Genomic DNA, 16107 nt, shown 5'->3' on the forward strand with positions numbered 1-16107 from the left:
CAGCTTTCACATGCATATGAGGTTATTGAAAATACCATGGCTTGGGTCAGGCGCACCTTAGTCCTCAAGCTGACATCTTTGCTCTTCAACACTTTATAAAGGTCTTGTGCAGCAGATTTGCCTAATGCAATACGTCGTTTGATCTCTTGACTGCTGCTTCCATGAGTGTTGATCCAAGAAGAAGAATGAAGCCATCACATTAGTGATGAGTTAATTAAATGTTTGACTAAATATAGCAGGCTAATTTTTAAGTTGATATTTTGTATGGCCCGAGAATGATGTTACGAATTTTGGCCGAAAAAAGGTCCCCACATTGGGATAAGGTTTCCCAATGAAACTCTTGTAGGACTACCCTTGCTACCTTCAAAAAATTAGCAGGTGAATTGTGGTGATTGAACAAAATTCCTAGTTGCAACTTTCCTGTTGTTTTTTTTCTTACCAAAATAGTTATCCATTTTCTTATAACTTCTTCCATGATCATCCTCTATTCTCAGATAAAATCTCTTAAGATTGCCCCTTGGGAGAACCCCCACAAAAAAACAAAAACAGTTGCCATACCCTTCTAAGCTGACCTCTCTGCCTTGAATTTTACTGGCCCAGCAGATCCCATCGGAACCCTTGCTTACTGGATCATATGGGTAAATCCTTAATTACAATTTGTTCCATAAAATCGTCTTATTTTTAGTATCCTGTTTTTTGAAGGCACTCTAATGAAATTAAGACAAGTGTCTTACTGAGACATCTTGTCTGCAGTCATCCAATGATTGCAGAGACATATTGAAACATAATAAATCAATAATGGAACAAGAAATGGAGGTTTGAGCATATGTACAAGTTACAAAATTGAATAAAGAGAAAAACTACAAAAAAGAATATCAATGTTAAACATTGAAGGGAAGTGGAGGGAAAAGTGAATCAGTGTTCATAAACAAAATCCTCATTGTTATACTGGGAAGTCAATAGGATATTATCTCAGTTTTATAAACCAAGAAACAAAGTATGTGCATATTATCTAGAGTTGTGAACGGAAGCACTAGTAGTATTAAAGCCCCAAACAGAAAAGTTTGCTACTAGGGGTGGGATGGAAATGTGGAGGATTGAGGTGGGAGACTATTTTTTTTTTTTTTAACATAACTTTAATAAAAATTAAGTGCTAAAAACTTTGTTGACCTTGCAACTTCGAAATAAAGAAATATTAAATAAATATCCTATGCACTGGACTGCAAAGTCGGTTTGAACTGCAAGGCCAGTGGTTCAAGCTCACCAGCCGCTCTTCGGAAACCCTATACAGGGTCGCTATCAGTCAGAACCAACTCTATGGCACACAACCATCGCTACCACCATAGCACTTTAGGAGTTCCAGGATGGTGCTCTGCCAGCAAATTCAAGATTGTTCAAACCCACCCAGAGGCACCTCAGAAGAAAGGGCTTGACTGTCTTCTTCTGAAATATCACAGTTATTGAAAACCCTATGAAAGGAAGTTCTGTTCTGACACACCTGGGGTCACCATAAGTCGGACTCAACTGCAGCTACTTATGACATTATCAAATTGGGTTTATGGCTATCCTGTTAAATTTCCTTGCTTCCACAGATGAAAATCACACTGTAATGAGCCCTGCTGCTGTGTGCCATAGGCTGCTGTTAAGTGATGGTGATAGTTGAACCTAACGAGACACTGCCCAGTACTGCAACATCCTCATAATTGTTGTTACGTTTGAGCCCATTGTGCTGCCACTGTGCCAATCCATCTTGTTGGGTGCCTTCCTCTTTTTCTCTGACTCTCCGCCTTACCAAACATAATATCCTTCTCCAGTGACTGGCTCTTCCTGACAATATGTCTGAAGTATGAGAGACGATGTCTGGCCATCTGGCTTCCAAGGAGCACTCTGGCTGTACTTCTTCCAATACACATCTATTTGTTCTTTTGGCAGTACGTGGTACTTTCAATATTCTCCTCCATCACCATAATGCAAATGCATCAATTCTTCAAATCAAGTCATTGGTCTTGCGAACTTCTATCATGCATTCTCCAGCATTGTTTCTATCACCAACGCCCTGTTTTCCAACTATTGATTCTTCCTGATTGTTTCCAATTTTCACATTCCAGCCAACAGTAATTATCGATGTCTTTTGATTGCATATTTGATCAATTTCAGACTGAAGAAGTTGGTATAATTCTTTCATGGTTGGTGTGTAAATTTGAAAAGTAGAGGTGTTAAGTGGTGTAGGCATATGCACAGATAGCATTGGACTTCAAGATAGATCTTGGAATGTTCTTTTTGACAATGAATGTGACACCATTCAGCTTCAGTTTGTTATTACTAGCAGAGTAAACCATATGACTGTCTAATTAAAAATGGCCACTACCAGTCCATTTTAACTCACTAATGCCAAGAATATTCATCTTTATGCACTCCATTTTATTTTTGACACCTTCCAATTTTCGTAGATTCATACTCTGTACATTCCATGTTCTGCTTATTAAAGGGTGTTTGTAGCTGTTTCGTCTCATTTTGAATTGTGCCCCATCAGAAAATAAAGGTCCTGAAAGCTTTGCTACAGTCACATCATTAAGATAAATTCTACTTTGCGGAGGCAGCTATTCCTCAGTTATATATATATATATATATATATATATATATATATATATATGTGTGTGTGTGTGTGTGTGTTTTTGCTTTTTTAAAAAATGTTTTATTGTAAATTATGTGATAGTTTACATGGGAAAACATTAGCTTTACATTCATCCTATCATATATAGTTTCATTGCTATGGTTACAATCCCTCAGTTATATTTTGAGTATCTTCCAACCTGAGGGACTCATCTTCTGGCACTGTACCAGACAATGTTACACTGATATTCATAAGATTTTCAGATCTTAGAAGAGATATGCCTCTCACACAAATCTATATTGTGAACCTATGTGTGTCAGAATGGTGCTTTTTAAGTTTTTCAAAGGCTGATTTTTTTGTAGTTGATCCCCAGGCCTTTCTTCCAAGGCTCCTCTGGGTGGAGCTCAAACCTCCAACCTTTCAGTTAGCAGTCAATCAGGTTAACCATTTGCACCACCCAGGTATCCCATTGATTCCGAAAACCTTTCAATAACCCCTCTAGTCAATCAGGATCAAGATAAAAGTCCTTGCTCTAGTCATCAAGGCTTTCCATGATTGGGAAGAGATGGGAAATTGGGGTCACAAGGACTGGAAGGAAGAAAAGGAGGAAAGCTGTGTGGATTGGGGGAGAACCTAGGAGGCATGAAAGTTATCTTCTAATTTGACTAACTTGTAGCAACTGAGAGAGAAAGATAAGACAGTAAAACAGAGATCTACCATAAGTTTCTGGGAATTGCATTTGTGTGTGTGTGTGTTGAATTATTCATAGTTCAATAAGGACTCATTCTATTTTATTTGCTTAGTAAAGGAAATGGTGACTTCATAAAGCATAAGGACTTAAAGCCATTTATTTGAATTACCTACAGATGTAGGGAAGAATTGAATATTATTTCTGTGACTGACCACTGTGTTTCATTTTCTTATGATTTCTAATAACTTTTAGTTTGAGGATTTTCAGGTAGGTACTGGTGTGGTACTGTGGGTTAATGCACTAGACTGTAGTCGGTTTGAACTGCAAGGTTGGTGGTTCAAGCTCATCAGTCGCTCCTTGGAAACCCTCTAGAGGGTCGCTATGGGCCGGAACCGACTTGATGGCACATAACAACAACAAGAACAACTCTCATTAATGATAATTTTGTCTACTTTTCATTATTTAAACATCTTAGGTTGGTCTGTTTAATACACTTATTTGAATTTACTATGTGATAAAGGTTGGTGGTTTGAGCCCACCAGCCACTCTGCAGGAGAAGATGAGGCTTTCTGCTCCCAAGATGAGTCGAAACTAACTGGATAGCACTTATCAACAACAACAAAATAAGGTGTCATTCAAAATCATTGGTGAGAAGATACGTTAATTTGCATATGGAATAGGGGTAAGTGATTATGATTGTGTAAAATAGCAAAGCTGAATCCCTATCTCATTCCTTATACAATACCAAAATTTGGAATGACCAAACATTTAAATGTAAATAATAAAGTCATAAAAGTACTTGGAAAAAGCAAGAATTGCTATAATGTGTTGTTGGTAAGTGCTTTCAGTCAGTTCTGACCCATAATGATTCTGATAGGGTTTCCAAGGATTAGCTGGTGGGTTTGAACTTCTGACCTTGCATTTAGCAGTATAATGCTTATCCTACAGCACCACACCAGGACTACTTGTTATAATATTGTTATTAAGTGCCATCGAGTGTTCTGACCCTGTATAGGGTTTCCAAGGAGCGGCTGGTGAGTTTGAACCACCAACTTTGTGGTCCAGTGCTTATCCTACAGGATTCCTGTTGATAAGTTCTCTGTTCAAGCACAGTGCAGAACCCAGAAGTGAAAAGGAAAAAACTGATACATTTAACTACATAAATAATTCAACTTGTTTGTACAGAAAAATGATTATAAATAGCATGAAAATATTTGTAATACATGTTACATAAACATGAGAAAAATTGTTGGTGGGAATATTATTTCATGAACCTCTTTGGGAGTAAGTTGAAAAATTATATTAAAATGGAAGACATTTTGTAGCACTTCCGTTATAGAAAATACCATAAATAACAAAATTTATAATATATAATATATAATATATAGAAACATGATAGTGTTGGGAAAAATATTCAGTTTAATTCTTTTTAGAGGAGCAAGGCTGAAAATCTTATAAAAATTGCAAAACGTTTTTTGTTAGTATTTGATTTAGCAATTCTACCTCCATAGATTTATCCTACAGATATAAGCACAACTGTAGAAGGATACAGATCTAAAGATGTTCCTTGTAACACTGTTTGTAATAGTAAAAAGGAAAAAAAAAAAAGGAAACAATATAAATGTTCATGTTTACTGGATTGTTTATTTAAATTATCAGATATTGAAGAGAACAGGAGTGATACCCCTTGCTTTAAAATCAGGAAAGGTTTGTGTCAGTGTTGTATCTTTCCGCCATATTTATTAAATCTGTATTTGTTGTTGTGGTGGTTGTTTTTAAGTGCTGTCGAGTCGATTCTGACTCATAGGGACCTTGGGGAACGTTTCCTAGGAGCTGCTGGTGAGTTTGAGCTGCCGATCTTGTTAAACCGACCCAGTACTTAATCTACAGCGCCACATCAGGACTTCACTGGACTACAAGAAGAAGAATGTAGTATCAGGATTGGAGGAAGACGCCTTAACAACTTGAGATATGCAGATGACACAACCTTGCTTGCTGAAAGCCAAGACTTGAATCACTTGGCTTTCAGGCTTTGATGAAGAGCAAAGACTTCAGTGTTTAGTATGGATTACACCTCAATATAGGGAGCTCTGGTAGCGTAGTGGTTATGAGTGGTCATAATTCAAAACTATCAGTGGTTCTGTGGAAGAAAGATGAGGCTTTTTGCTCCCATAACAATTTACAGCCTTGGAAACTCTATAAAGGGTCACTATGAGTCAGAACTGACTTCATGGCACATAACCACCTCAACATAAAGAAAACAAAAATTCTTACAACTGTACCAATAAGCAACATCATAATAAGTAGAGAAAAGTTTGAAGTTGTCAAGGATTTCATTTTACTAGGGTCCACAAATCTGCTGCACAAACCCTCTTTGAAGATACTTTCAGTATTAAGATGCTCCAGACCAAAGACATTGTATTTTCAATCACCTCATATGCATTCAAAAGCTGGACAATGAATAAGTGTGACTAAAGAATTGATGTCTTTGAATTATGGTATTGACAAGTAATAGTAAATATACCAAGGACTATCAGAGAACAAATGAATCTGTCTTGGAAAAAGTACAGCCCAAATACTCCTTGGAAGCCAGGATGGCAAGACCTTGTCTTACATACTTTGGGCATTTTGGACATCTTATCAGATGAGACCAGTCATGGAGAAGGACATCTTGCTAGATAGAGGTCAGTGAAAAAGAGGAAGATGCTCAAGGAGATGGAGTGACCCAATGGCTGCAACAATCGACTCAAACATAGCAACGGTTGTGGGGTTGATTTAGGACCAGGCAGTGTTTTGTTCTGTTGTACATGTGGTCGCTATGAGTTGGAAACCAAGGGCAGCACCAAATAACAGCAACATACAAGAAAAGATTGTACAGTTAAGAAATATGTACTTGAACACAAAAAGATGTTCAGACTAAATAGGTAGAGAACAACAACAAAACAGACCACAAAACAGTAGGTGTAGTGTACCATTTGTGGGGAGAGAACTCAAATAGTAATTTAAAAAATTGAGTGGAATGTATATGAAAATGCTAATAGTGGTTATTTCCACTGTATTTTTACATTATTCAAATTTTCACATTACTGTTGTAATAAGAAAAAATAAAGGATATAAAAATAAATTTAATGACTTAATCGCTTTGAGGAGTGGTTTTGGTTGGAATGGCTTCAGACCAAGTGGCATAAATATGGGCTTTGGAGTCAGGCAGCCCTGAGCAAGGCCTCCTTGCCCCACCTCCGAGGAGGGTGAAGGGGAGGGGGGGATGGCAGGGGGCTGCGGAAAGGGGCTGGGCTGTGCTGGCTGCAGCTCTTGTCCTGGAGGCTGAGACTTCTTCCAGAGGGACTGAGAGAGTGCAGACGCCTCCCAGACTCGCTAAAGAACAAGGTGAGAGGCACTGCGATTTGGGTTCCCTGATTGCCAGACCCTAATCCCTCTAACCCCTAAACCGTCTAACCCATAGCCAAGCAGGTGGGCAATTCTTACTGCACCATTGCAGCTAGGGAAGAGGTGACCCAAAGTGTGGTGTACGCAACAAGGACGGCTGAGAGAGTAGTAGGCTGGGTAGACTGGGAAACAGACAAGCTGGGAGAAAAATAGGGAACCCGGCTTGTCCGGTTGGGGACCGGAGGTAAGAAGGGGAGGGTAATGCTAACGGGGAAATGTAGATCCTGAGGAGATGCAGAGCTGGGGGTTACAGAATAATGGGGGGGGTGGGAGCACGTAGGTAACACGGAGGAGGATGTAGGGAATGGCAATACGCAATTTGGTGAAGTTAACAGAAATTGATATGGGGGAATAGGGAATACGGAGCGAAGCAGAGTGGGGAAATAAAGAATGAGGAGCAGGCGGGGGGGGGGGGGGGGGGGAGGGGCAGACAGGCTGGGACAGAGGCCCCCTATGGAGGCGGAAAGGGGCGGGACCACTTCCGGTCAGGAGGGGGTAGGGTAGTCTCCGTGTTTCTGGGGGGCTTGGCTAGAGCCTACGCACTGGTGTGGGGTGGGGCGTTGTAGGAGGACTAAGTGAGCAGCGGGGCTCAGATTTGAATCGGAGCCCCATAGGGGTCGGCTCACCCTTTGCGAGCTGGAGAAAACCTGCTGTAAGTAACTGATCATACCGGATCCGTCTGGCTGGGAAGGAAGGGAACTGATCCGGTTTGGCTGGGCGCAAGATGGAATCACTAGCTCAATACTGGTTTGAGGAGGGGGTGTATTAGGGAAGGGGCGGAACCAAGATGTGCTTTGCCAGGGCTGTGTGGTGGTGTGTTAGGAAAAAGGGCGGGGCTTAGTGACTGTGGACTTGGTGAGGTAGGTGTGAGTTGGGTAGAGTCTGAGACCACCAGACACTGTTACAGTTTGGAGGGAGACTTGTTGGGGAAGGGGCGGGTCTGACTGGCGCTGGGGACCTGAAGAGGGGTGTGTGTTAGGTAAGGGTGCCAGACTGAAACCGTCATTGCACATGCGCACTCTGGGTCTCTAGAAATGGGCGTGTAGAGAAGGGCCAGCTCAGAGTGGCGCCAGCTGCTGTATGCGCATGTGTACGGGGAACATCAAAGAAAGGTCTTATGTTGGGACAATAGGCGGGGCTGAAATGGGCCCTGCCCCAGACAAGCATGCGCACTATAGACCTTTTGCTGGCGGTGCATTGGAAAAGGGGTGGGGTTCTCAGCTGCCGCGCTGGCACATCCTGGAGAAGGGGAGGGTATGGATGTAGAGAATTAAGACCTTAGACCTTTTAGATTACTACTTATGAGAACGGAGTTGTTGGGTGAGGGGCAGGAGCTGGGGGTGGGACTTGGATTGGAGTCCTAAGATGTGAGGATCTGTCTCCAGGCAGAATTGTTATGTGCCTTAGAGTTGCTTCTGACTCTTAATCACCCTGTATAGGTTTCCAAGGATAGGTTGGTGAGTTTGAACTGCTGACCTTGTGTTTAACAGTTAGTGTTTATCCAGGTAGACTTTGGTGGTGGTAAGTGCTGTAGGGAAGAGGACATTCATTGGGTGTACTTCTTGACCCAGGCCTTCTCACCTTCAGGCTTCTGCTCTTGCCAATCAACTTGAAACATGTCTGACACAAGTGAGAGTGGTGCAGGTCTAACCCGTTTCCAGGTAAGCCCTCCATCTTTCCTCTTTCCAGCTTGCTTTTCCAGCCTTGTCCCCAATCCCTTTGTCCCTCCTTGTTGTTCTCTACCCACTTTCTTGCCTGGGCTCTGTCCGTTTCCATTCCTCCCCCATTAGAGGAATAGCGGGCCCATACCTCTTCACTGTTTTTTCCTGCTCAGGGTTGGTCTTGGTGGCCTGAGGTGATCAGAACACAGGGCAAGTAAGAATTAGTATGGGTCAAGAAGTGTGTCTCTGGAATTTTGGTGCCATTTGCGTAATTAGAAGTGATGAGGAGGTCTGTGAACTTCTGTGCCTCCTCTACTTGCAGGCTGAAACTTCAGAAGAGGACAACAGCTTGGTGATGCAGACTCTACTGGCAGTGACCCAGAACTTGGAGGTCTCAGAGGCACCCAAGGCCTCAAAGGCACCAGAGGTGTCAGAAGCTCTGAAGGTCTCAGATGTTCTAGGGGTTTCAAAGGCCGTAGAGTTCTCAAAGGCCACAGAGGTCCCAAAGGCCACAGGGGTCCCAATGGCCACAGGAGTCTCAAAGGCCCAAGAGGCTCAGGAGGCAGCTGTCACCCAAGCCTCACCTACCATTCAGCAGACTGATACCCAGGTTCTGAAAGCTGGAAAAAAGAGCCCAGCAGCTGAAACCAAGATACAGAATACTGACCCTGAGACCAAAAAAGTCAATTGTGTGGCTGATAAACAGGTTAATACAAAGGCCCATGAGACGGAGGCTTCTGCTTCTCAGGCTCCCACAGATGAACCTGAGCCCGAGCATGCAGCTGCTGAGGCTCAGGAGAATCAGGATGCTCGACCCAAGGTCAAGACCAAGAAAGCTCGAAAGGTAAAACTCTGCAGCCACCACCCGTGCCTTTTTACTCCTCACATTACAGTTGGTTAATTTGTTCTACAAAAACTTCCTAAGTTCCCGATGCTCATCACAGCTGTAAGGGACACTGACAGAAATGTGACTTAGATCTAATGATCAGAGAGCTCACAGACTGGTGGGGAGATGTGGCATGAATATGCAGAGCTGCAATCTGATTGTAATTTAGTGTATATTTATCTGATAGCAGTCATGTGTGTCCTGGTGTGGCGCCGTAGGATAAGCCCTGGACTTCTAACCACAAGGTCAACGGTTCAAACCCACCAGCTGTTCTTTGGAAATCTTATACAGGGTCGCTATAAGTCAAAATCTACTCGATGGAACTTAACAGTAGCAACAACAGCAGCAGTAACAATCATGCATTAGGCCTTCATGCAGGTTAGCCCATTAAATCTGGAAAGTATCTCTTGACAGCTAACCTTACAACCTCAGTTTTATAAAGTGTGACTCTGACTCTCAGGGAGGTGAAGTGGTTGTCCAGGGTGAAACACATAGAACTAGTGACAGACACAAGAAGCAGAGAAGTCTTAAACTCCACCCTTGAGTTATTTGTGACCTGGTGGGGAGATGAAACTCCTACCTGGAAGACAGGGAAAGACAAGCCCAGGACTCAGGAAGACCAATGGCTAGTGCATCAGGCTGTCAATACAAGGATGAGACTAAGGGGACTTCACTTAGTGATGTTGAGCCTTTTCCTTTGTTGATTCAGGTGAAGCACCTGAATGGGGAAGAAGATGGCAACAGTGATCAGAGTCAGGCTTCTGGGACCACAGGTGGCCGAAGAGTCTCAAAGGCCCTAATGGCCTCAATGGCCCGTAGGGCCTCAAGGGGCCCCATAGCCTTTTGAGCCCGCAGGGCATCAAGGACTCGGTTGGCTGCTTGGGCCCGGAGAGCCTTGCTTTCTCTGAGGTCACCTAAGGCCCGTAGGGGCAAGGCTCGCCGCAGAGCTGTGAAGCTCCAGTCTTCCCAAGAACCTGAAGCACCACCGACTCAGGATGTGGCCCTTTTGCAAGGGAGGGTAAGAACTCTGTCCTTTCCACTCCGCCTTTTCATTGTCTTACCTGCCTTCTTAAATATCCTGCCAACATATATTGATCTTTCTGTGTTCTCTCCCAGGCAAATGATTTGGTGAAGTACTTGCTGGTTAAAGACCAAACGAAAATCCCTATCAAGCGCTCAGGTATAGTCCTAGTCATCCCCACCCCACCCCACCTCTACCCTCCTTTGCTCTCTCTCCCATGTGCTAGCGACAATTCTTATCCTATCACTGTCCTTCCAAAATTCTAATTGGTCAGTGCTAGCATTTCTACTCATTAGCCCTGAAACAGGGTTGGCAAAGGGTCTATAGTTTGGGCATGGGTGCCTCTTGGCTTTTCTTCAGCCCCGGTGCTTGCAACACTCTCCCTTTGCAGACATGCTGAAGGACATCATCAAAGAATATACTGATGTGTACCCTGAAATCATTGAACGAGCAGGCTATTCCTTGGAGAAGGTGAAGGGGCAGCCTTGGGATATGGGCATGATGGGGAAGCCTTCCAATTAACAAAGGTACACATGTTCCTTCTGGGAGGGACCACAGAGACTCACTAATCCAGCCTCTTTACTGTGCAGATGGGCAGACTTGGCCTATGGAGGGGGTATAGATGAGCAATAGGTCACACAGAAAGTAAAGGCATAGCTCAGACCAAAACCACTCAACTAGCCCTGGCTTCTGTCCACTGCTGAATGTATTTTATAATGTATGATGGAGCTTCAAAATGCTCTTGGAAAAATGGAATGAAAAGATCGTGGAATTTTTCCATGATCTTTTCCATGCACCTCTTAACTTCCATTCCCCATTCTGTCTCCCTAGATTCCCACTCATCCAAAGATGATGTAGGTAACATTAGTACATTCATTGCATAGTCACTTAGCTTAGTGCTTTATATGCGATATCTCACTGACTTATCTTTTTGTCACACACATACAAACACACAACCCCACCCCCCGACCCCATCCTCACCCCGCAGGAACACAGGGAGCTTTGGGATACCCAAGCAACTGACTTATGTGATTTCATAGCTGTTTTCCTTATCTTCAGGTATTTGGAATCCAGTTGAAGGAAATTGATAAGAATGACCACTTGTACATTCTTCTCAGCACCCTAGAACCCACTGATGCAGGCATACTGGGAACGTAAGCTGAAGGGGATGGGATGGAAGAGGAACTTTGGTTCATGGCACTACCCCTTCCCTGTCCTCTCTCCTCACATCCTCTTAGGCAGTCAGGAAAGGTAGGTGTTAAAAGCCCTGGTTCAGTTCCCGTACCTGGTTGAGCTCTGCACACAGTAATGGTGGTGCCTAATTGTGATTGCTTGAAGGGTATAGAGGCCTGAAGTGGGGCATTCCTGCTATCAGGTTTTCTGTCTCTCCAGAAACTTCCCAGGAAAGCAGGCCTGTCATTGCTTGTCTCTTTTTGCTGGTACATGGCCTGGTCTTGTAGGATGGTTTTCAAGGGATTGCTCCCTGGTACATGTAGATCATGATGCTCAAAGGGCTGGAGAGTCATCAGTGGGGCTATGTGTAGAGTGCTCATGGGGCTAAGGGACATGGAAGCAACTCACAGAGACTGAGTGCCTTTGTTGTACCATCTTGGAAACCTGGGGTGAGGAGAATGTGATTTGACCCAGGATCACACAGAGCTTGGAGCATAGACTGGGCAGAGAATTCTGGAATCTGGGAGAGGCTAGCCTAGTGAACTAGCCAATGTGGATTTTTCAAATGACTACTGTCTCTCCATCCTATTTCTGCCTTAGAACCAAGGACTCACCCAAACTGGGTCTCCTTATGGTGCTTCTTAGCATCATCTTCATGAATGGAAATCGGTCCAGTGAAGGTGAGTGGCTGGGTCTACAGCTGAATGGGTGGTCATAGTCTGAATTCCACGTGTTCATTTTCCGTCCCTGTCTCCTCTTGCCTCCTTGCAGCTGTCATCTGGGAGGTGCTACGCAAGTTAGGGCTGCGTCCAGGGTATGATTGAGCTCTCTCAGTGCTTGCTGTCCATGTTGTCCTTTGGCAGGAGAGGATGGTCCCAGGATTGCACCGGTCTGGTGGAGGGGGTGGGGGGTTCTGGACTGGGTAGTGGACCTAGGGTTCTGACCTGGGTGGATAGTAAAATGGTTTTAAAAACTTCTTTCCCTGCCCCTTTCTCACCATCTCTTAGGCTTCTGTGGAGCTTCTTTCCTGTGTTAGAAATCTCTTTTCCATTTGGGAACTGCTTCTGCCCCTATCTGCGAAGTGCCATGGCCCTGACTGTGTGTGTGTGTTTTTCTTTCTCTGATGTCAGGGTGCATCACTCGCTCTTTGGGGATGTAAAGAAGCTCATTACTGATGAATTTGTGAAGCAGAAGTAAGTGACTTTTTATGGTGTTGCTATTTTCCATGGATTTGTCATCTTTCAGAACACAGCGGTAAAGCCATGGTTTGTGTGTATGTGTATCCACGTGTGCATACGCACATCGTCATTCTTGGGGCTGTGACAGGAAAAAAGAGCACATATTTCCTAATCTGTTACATGAACTCTCACAGTTGGTCTTCAGAACAACTCTACAGGAAGGGATTATATCACCAGCATTATTCATATGAGGAAGTTGAGGCTCAGAGTCACACAGGTAGCAAGTGGAAGAGTTGTGTTTAGAACTTAGAACCAAAGCCTTGGTTCTTTCTATTGTGCCAATAACAATATTATAGACATTATTTTCCATAAAGAAATGTCATAGAGTGGTACCTTTAGGTAGCCGGATGCTGTGCTGGAGACTTAACTTTTATGTTTTACTTTGTTTTCATAAAAAGCCTTCAGGGTGGTGGTACACCTTCCTGTTTTATATCTAAGTATCCTGAGGTTCAGAGCCGGAATTCTCTGGGCATGGCGGTACACCATCCTGTTTTACATCTTAAGTAAGGAGCTCTGGTAGCATAGTGGTTACGAATCGGGCTGTGAACCACAAGGTCAGCAGTTCGAAACTACCAGCTGTTCCGCGGGAGAAAGATGAGGCTTTCTGCTCCTGTAAAGATTACTGCCTCGGAAACCCTGTACAGGATCGCTATGAGTTGGAACTGGCTCCACGGCACATAACAACAACAACAACCACCTAAGGTTCAGAGCGGGAATTCTCTGGGTATAGCCTACAACTGGTAATTGGACCATTCAGGCCTAGAGCCCAACTTTCCTGACATTTAGATCAGGGCCCACCCCATCTTCAGGCCTTGAGCAAAGTGCATGCACTCACACACATATACATACACATATACAAACACATCAGTAGCATAACACAGAGTGTGTATGGACCATACTGCTTTTGGTTAACTCTTTTCCTTTTACAGTAAGTAGTCTTCTAGGGTGGATCTTTCTAGGGCTCCAGCCAGGCCATGGATGAAATCCCTGAGGTGGAGTGTGCTCAGAGCAGGGGCCGGGAGAAGGGTTCCACTGTGTATAGAACACCCAATAGGAATCCGGGCTCATTGCTTCAAGGGGCACACAACTTGTGATTTTCTTATGAATAAATGCCTAACACATGTCTCCCCTGTACCTCCAAGTGGCTTACTGGAAGGATTAGTGGGAGAGAGGGGTCGATATTGGAGGAATCACTGCAATATTTAATTGGGGAAGTTGCTATCTAGAGCATGTCCAGCTCATGCATGTAGGGTCCATGTTGGAATTTAGCAATTGATCCTCTCTTTTCTAGGTATCTGGATTATGCCAGAGTCCCCAATAGCAATCCCCCTGAATATGAGTTCTTCTGGGGCCTGCGTTCCTACTACGAGACCAGCAAGATGAAAGTCCTCAAGTTTGCATGCAAGGTAATTGGAAGGGCTTCCTGAGTTTGGCATATCAAAAGCATAGAGTGTCCCTGCCTGGGGCAGGATGTGCACAGAATGGCCTATAGTTCATGTATGAATATTACGAATCCTTTGTTAATGTGCCAAACACCGTGCTGTACAGTTTCTTGGAGTCATTCCATCCTTGTTAAATGCCATCGAGTTGGTTCCAACTCATAGTGACCCTGTTTAGGGTTTCTAAGGAGTGGCTGGTGGGTTTGAACCACTGACCGTGAAGTTCAAACCAACCTTGCATTATCCTGCAGTGCCACACCATAACTCCATTTAATCATTGTTGTTAGTGCCATCAAGTGAGTTCCAACTCTTAGTGACACTGTAGAGGGTTTCTGAGGGAGCGCTGGTGAGCTTGCAATCCAGCATATTAATCCACAGCACTACACCAGGACTCCTCCCATAACAACCCTGTATAGGGTTTCCAAGGAGCGGCTGGTGAACTTGAACCACTGACCTTGCGGTTCAAATTGACATTGCAGTCCAGTGCATTAACCCACAGTGCTACACCAGGACTCATAAGTCTTTGTGAAATGATTTGTAAATTTGAACTACTGACCTCGCGGTTAGCAGCTCGGCTCATAATCCATATGCTACCATGGCTCCTTACACCCTTATAATTTGAATTAACGCAGATAAGAAAACTGAAGCCAGAGTGGTTATTGCATGACATGTTCAGAGTCACAGAGCTAGTAGGTTTCAGAACAAGGCTGGAATATTAGGAGCATAATTAACATCAGTGGTTCAAGCTCACCATCTGCTCCTTGGAAACCCTATACAGGGTCGCTATGGGTCGGAATCAACTCGATGGCACTAAACAACAACAACACTTACTGGTAGTACTTGTTCTGTTTAATTATGTACAGCATGTAATCTGGTGTTTTTTGTTGTTAAGTGCTGTTGAGTTGGTTCTGACTCAGTGACACTGTATAGGGTTTTCAAGGAGCAGCTGGTGAGTTTGAACCACTGACCTTATGGTTAAAAACCGACCTTGCGGTCCAGTGCTTTATCCCACAGCATCACACCAGAATTCAACGTAGAATGGTGCTTCTTGTTGTTGGTAAGTGCCGTTAAGTCAGTTCCAACCCATAGCGACCCTGTATAGGGTTTCTGAGGAGCAGCTTGATCTGCCAACCTTGCGGTTCAAACTGACTTTGCAATCCAGTGCATTAACCCACAGTGCCACACCAGGACTCCAGTATGGTGCTTGGCATACATTAAATGCTCAGTGCTATGATTATGAATTTTCTGATGGTTGTAATTTTAATTTCAGGTACAAAAGAAGGATCCCAAGGAATGGGCAGCTCAGTACCGTGAGGCTATGGAAGCAGATTTGAAGGCTGCAGCTGAGGCTGCCAATGAAGCCAAGGCGAGGGCTGAGACTAGAGCCCGAATGGGTATTGGACTTGGCTCTGAGAATGCTGCAGGGCCCTGTAACTGGGATGAAGCTGATATTGGACCCTGGGCCAAAGCCCGGATCCAGACAGGAGCTGAAGCTAAAACAAAAACCCAAGAGTGTGGTAGTACCAATGCTGGTGCCAGTGAAAGTACCAGCAGTGGCTTCAATGCCAGTTCAAGCCTGACTGCCACCCTCACATTTGGCCTCTTTGCTGGCCTTAGTGGAGCTGGTGCCAGTACCAACAGCAACTCTGGTGCCTGTGGTTTCTCTTACAAGTGAGATGCCAGGTATTTACCTTAGTTTAGACAGGGGAAGCTAGGGTTTATGGGAATGGTGTGAGGAATTGGGTTGGTTGTTATAGGAACGCTGGGGTTGGGGGATGATACAGAGAGTGGAGGGGAGTCACTGCTTTGGGTATTATTTCCTGTCCTGTTTGGTGGATATCATTTGACTTCTTTATTTTCTTTTACTTGTGTTTTCAGATATTGCTAATCCCAGCAGTTTTACTCTTCGAGCCAGGGTGTGTCCTCAAAAACCTACT

General features: G+C 44.0%; 1 pseudogene; it reads left to right on the forward strand.

Moving 5' to 3' along the window:
* The first annotated feature begins 8368 nt into the window (after positions 1–8368).
* Positions 8369–15845, forward strand: LOC102818480 (annotated as a pseudogene).
* Positions 15846–16107: the final 262 nt, after the last annotated feature.

Source organism: Chrysochloris asiatica, unplaced genomic scaffold (genome assembly GCF_000296735.1).
Source record: "Chrysochloris asiatica unplaced genomic scaffold, ChrAsi1.0 scaffold00315, whole genome shotgun sequence".
NCBI lineage: Eukaryota > Metazoa > Chordata > Mammalia > Afrosoricida > Chrysochloridae > Chrysochloris > Chrysochloris asiatica.